Here is a 6,000-nt window from a genome sequence, read left to right as displayed (position 1 = left end):
ATGCTGGCATGGGGTATAATACTTCTTGTAATGCAATGCAATGCAAACCAAAGTTCCCATAAGAGCAGGCAAAGACAGGTTATCTCTACTGGGCTTTCTCTATACCTCTCTGTTACATCTGGTTTGCTTTTGTAATTGTTCTCTCTGTGCCAGCTCTAGATGGATCCGGGTCCAGGCTGGCTCATGAGTCTGCGACATGTGCTCCTTTCACTACTGAGCTGAAGCTCAGACTGTCTGACTAGTTTATCCTTGAACTGTGTACTCTGTACTCCTTGATTAGATTGACTGTCTAAAATGTTCCTCCTTCTCTATATTGTAGGGATGTCGCTGTTCTGTTCCAGTATCTTGCATTGTGTATTGGCATGCTACTCTCTTCCCCCTCCCCTGTTTTCAGGTTCTAGTTAGTTTAGCCTAGCCACTCCCTGTTTTCCCAGTGATGCTTTGCTTATAGTGTGCTCATCTTTCTGAGTAGCAGCATCCATTGCTAGGAGTTTATTGTTGGCATAATTCTTTTACCATCTAGATTACCCTGCAACATCTTGTTATACAATCTCTGGATTAAAAGGCTACTTGATTAACGCCTGGGTGTCTGATGCGTAAGCTGTAAGTGGAGAAAGTAAAATTCAACAAGTCACTCTCGTGCGCATAGAGGTTGCTCTACACAGGTGCTTGATTGTATATAGCTGACATTCGAAACGCCACAGTCCATGTTTATTCACACAGAAGGTCAAACAACAACACTCTTTGCAAGGTTGGTGTTTGTTCACACAAAGTAGAAAGTTTGTGCATAACAAAAAAAGTCACCTTGTCGGCAGTTCTGCTTCCAGCAGTCAAAATGCAGGCTTTAGGTGGCCTGCTCTCCCAACACACATGTCTCCGCGTTTCAGCCCAGCACAGGGCTCAGTTCTCTCACCAGCAATTGCCAGAGCTCCTCTGTCAGAGAGAGGTAATCACTTCCAGCTGACACTGCTGGCTGGGTTTTTTATAGGCCAGTCAAGACCCGGCCTGGAACGTGGGGAGTAGTCACCCACCCATCACTTTCACTACTCCCAGTAAGAGCCGTCCTGGATCAGCTATACGGCCATACTAAAATAGCAAAGTGTCAATCAGCATTAGCTGCCGCTGACACCTAAAATTACCGGCTCCTACTTCACTGAGGTCAGGAACCTTGGTGACACATACCTTGGGCCTTCCAACAATATATAGACAGTGACACCAGCCCCATCTAGTGGTGGCTGTGAATATGGCCTGCATAATACAGTAAATACATGTTTTACACAAAAATACATTATTTTGCAGTGCATCTGCTACCTTTGTCCCCCATTATTTTGTTTTAATTGTATGTTGGTTTTGTTCCTGGAATGAACCTCAGCTTCTGAATATGAACCCTAAAATGAAAATGCTCAGGGAGGTAATGGCCAAACTTTTTCAAGATAATGGGGAGAGCAAGCATTAACTGAATACTGCTGCAACTATGTATTTAGCTTAAGTATCAAGTTAATGTTTGCTACATCTGTATTTTTGCTTAGTCTACATCACTCAACCATAACATTTAAATCACCTGCCGAACATTGTGGAGGTCTCCCTCATCTGTACTTTTTGTTGAGCCTACAACACTCAATCATAAAATTTAAAATACATGCCCAATATTGCGGAGGTCTACCAAGAACAGAAAAGTCATGGACTCTATCTTTGAAGATCGCCTACAGTATCTGAAACCAAGTAGTTATCAGTAGATCCTTTAGTGTTGTATTCGGCTACCTTTGGTAGTCCCTCAGACTTTGACTGGAGTGGCTTGGGGATTGCTCAACTGCTGCTCCATTCAAACAGTTGACACTGGACTCTCGTTTTAGAGATCATAGTGGTGCAAGCAGTCAAATCCCCACCAATCAGACACTTATCACCTCTACTGTTTGGCCACTGCTGATTTAGAGGATGATTAGTATATGCATAATAAAAAATTATTTTACATCTGAACACACATACCTACACTTGTTTTAGGCAGGGTTCAAATATGCGGTGTGAAATCTGGCAGCCTGTTCTGGCGGAGAAACAGACTGTTTGTTTGAGTTCACTGTATCTGTCATAGCCAGATACCATCGCGCACTGCCGGATCCCTATTTACCATAATGGTTTTCGGCAGGGATCCGGCCACTTTCCAGTATATATGCCAGCTTTCGGCTGGACAAAAAATGCTGTGTGTAGTAATTTTTGTCCATCCGAAAGCAGGCATATACTGATGTAGTAGAGTTAACACTCATGATTTATGAGACGTGTTATCTAAACTAAATGCATTAAGCAAACACCTTCAATTGCTTTTCAATGGCTTTTGTCTCAAGATAACGCGATGAGTTAAGAATTTTGAGTTAAGAGCTTGAGTGCTAACCCTGCTACATCTTGTATGACAGACACAGTGAATTCCGGCAGTCTGTTTCTCCTCTGTTCCTTTGTTGTGCATGTTACTAAAATCTCCTGCAAACAATGACCTTTTTCTAAGAACAGATTAAACTATAGTTGAAGCAGTATCTATTATCTGAAACAAGGCACATTCACAGTCGAGTAATATTGCTCAAAAGTAGATGGATCATGCAACTTGAAATCGTTTGCATTTATTTTCTGAAAAAAGACTTGTAAGAAGCTTTCTGTTAGTGTACCAAACATATACTGGAACTCATCCAAGAGGTTTTAAACGTGAATTCTGACTAGAGGTGGCCTTGCGGTTTGCCCGGCGGTCGGTTCCCAGCGAACTTTACTAGTTTGCGGTTCGCCGAACAGACAAACATATGGCGATGTCCGCCGGCGCCATATTCTTTTGCATTATGCCGAACTTTGACCCATGACACATCCATCAGGAGGGACAGGACAGCCAATTGAGACGTTTCAGCACATGGACACACTCCCTACCCAATAAAAAAAAACGATCTGGCAGTCTTTTGCCAGTGTAGGGAGAGGTTGCTGTGTGGAGCAGGGACAGGCTGTTAGAGACACCAAACGCTAGCTAATAGGGCCACAAAATACCTTTTAAGGACTGGTATAGGTGTTCTATCGATAGGTGTGACTTACTTAGGGGTATTATATATTTATAATATACTTATAATATTCTTGCAATCAACCCATCGACAGCCGCCCTCCGGATCCAGCCTCAGTGAACGCTTAGACCGATAGGTGTCCGACTACATCGGGTTAACGGCAGATGTGGACGCTCTGAGAAGTGAGGACCCCTTTGACCACTGGGTGTGCAGGCTTGACCTGTGGCCAGAGCTGGCACAATTTGCCATGGAACTCTTGGCTTGCCCCTCATCGAGTGTCCTGTCCGAAAGGATGCTCAGCGCAGCAGGGGGGATCGTGACTGAGAAGCGCACTCGCCTAGCTCACGACAGTGTGGACCTCACATTTATAAAAATGAATGAGGCATGGATCTCCGAGGAATTCAACACCTATGACAACCACGTTTAATTGAATTTCCTCATGCAGCCCACACATATCCGCCACCACCCATAACAAATAATGGTCCCTGTCTTATGTAAATACAGCAGCATAAAAGGCCTTTTCTGTCCGGTGAATGCCTAATGTTTGGGACCTCGGAGGAATTTAACACCTGTGACGACCACGTGTTATCGAATTTTAACTATTATCATTTGGTTTTTTTTTCAAGAAGGGGGATTTCATTAGCCAATTTTATTTTTTTGGTTCTTTTAAACATATGTATTTGACATCTATTTGTACTGGCCTGTAGTAAAATTGATATTCATTTACCGTCTAATATACCTCCAGCCACATAATCACTTGATGTTTTCTGTCCGGTGAATGAATAATTTTTGGGGCCTGTAGTCCACTGGCCTGCAGTTAAATTGATATCCATTGACCGTCTAATATACCTCCGGCCATATAATAACTTAAAAAAATAGATATCAACCGAAATAGGTCTAACTAAGTTCATTTTGGGGTGATGTAGGATATCTGACTATTGTGCATCCATACATATTTGTCTTAGTCAAAATCCTTCAAAATCACCCATTCCTAATATATACACATATATTTTTTCTGGTCATTATATTAAAGTAATTTTTACCCCAATAGCCACTAAGGATATAGTTGCAAACAATCGCATAAATATAGTTGTGTTAATTAGATAATTTAAACGCAAGCTAATGCGGTCCATATGCGCTCCACTAGGGTAAAGGCTCCACCCTCTGGCCGACGTCATCAATACGAGGCAAGCGCCCGGAAGTGCGTCCCACGTGCGGTTCACGCAGTGGAAAACCCTACATCCGGCTACACATGGGCACTTCCGGGACGCGGGGTAGTGACGTTATGCGTTCCACCGCTATGGCTCTATTGCTATGCGGTCGGGACGCATAGGAAGTACGTCACTTGCGTTCCACCATCTAGGCGCAAGTTGGTTCATCGTGGAGCGCACGCCGAAAAACTCCCACGGCGATAGTAACACACCAGTGAGTAATTTTGATATCATTAAAGGGGTATTTATGGGCAGTAAGAGCATACATCAGCCTGGACTGCTATCACCATATCTACTAAGACCAGTAGCATTATCTGGCTTTCTTGGCTATTGTGCCATATTTGTATCTACTATCCCCTGATGATTCTGCCACCAAACTGGTGACAGAAAGAAACGCGTCGGGATTTCCTTGTTTTTTGTGGGGGCAATTTTTTATAGGGTCAGTATCCAGGGTTTAGTCATTGAGAAGTGGGGTCGCCTCTGCGGTTAGGCGGAGGTTTTCTCCACTTTTAGGCAGGGACCTTTTAGCATTGTAGGGTCAGGCCTCCCTATTTTTTCATATTTTTTCTTATTTTGGTCCCCACTTTCCTGAACCAACGATATACTGACAGTGGGAAGGCTGTATCTGCACTCTGATTCTGATGAACAATATTTTTGAAATCTGGATATAGGATCCAATACCAAACTGCTGACTGCATTCCGGACCTATGATCCAGCTTGGAACCGTTGAGCATCACATATCGGTAACCGTAAGTGGTAAAATTCTCCTTATTCATTGTGATACATTTTTTCCGAGACACTGTGTACCCTCTTAATGCTCCTTGCTAGATATCTAATTGCAGTTATCTAAAAATATATATGTATTGTATTGTCAATTGGTATTTATCTTAAAAAAGTATCTATTAAAAGTTAATTTTTAAAGTAGGTTTAAACCTTTCAGTGAATTTCAATAATATACCTACCCAAATATGCGTTAATACAACTGTGAAGTTTCCATATAATAACTTGTTCTTTTCTCTATGGTGAATGAATAATTTTTGGGGCCTGTAGTCCAGTAGTCCACTGGACTGCAGTAAAATTGATATTCATTGACCATCTAATATACCTCCAACCACATAATCACTTCATCTTTTCTGTACGGTGAATGCCTAATTGTTGGGGCCTCTGAGGAATTCAACACCTCTGACGACCACGTGTTATCGAATGCAACCCATTATCATTTGGGGTTTATTACAGAGGGGAGATTTTGTTAGCCATGTTTTTAATCAAATTGTATATTTTTAGTTTTTTTAAAAATATGTATTTGACATGTATTTGTACTGACCTGCATTAAAATTGATATCCAATGACCGTCTAATATACCTCCAGCCACATAATCACTTGATGTTTTCTCTCCAGTGAATGCCTAATGTTTGGGGCTTGTACTCATGTGGCCTAAAAGAAAAAATTTCTAGGCTCCAGCATGGCACATTTTTGAAACGCATAAAAATGGCCCCTGATTAAAATGCATATTTTTTTGTGGGAATTTTTGCCATTGATCCCCCTCTGGTATGTCACTGTCCATGTTGTGGGATGATTTGTGCACTTCTTGTAAGTATTTGGTGGCTGCAAATATGACCTGAAGGTTCTTCAGGTTCGCCTGCCATTAAAGTGAATGGGGCCCACCGCGAACTTGCGGTTCGCAAACATTCAAATGCGTTCGCACTATCACGTTCGCGAATCATCCCGGCCTATGTTCGTCCATCACTAATTCTGACCAA

The sequence above is a fragment of the Bufo gargarizans genome, chromosome 1, assembly GCF_014858855.1.
Source record: "Bufo gargarizans isolate SCDJY-AF-19 chromosome 1, ASM1485885v1, whole genome shotgun sequence".
NCBI lineage: Eukaryota > Metazoa > Chordata > Amphibia > Anura > Bufonidae > Bufo > Bufo gargarizans.
This window is presented reverse-complemented; position numbering follows the sequence as displayed.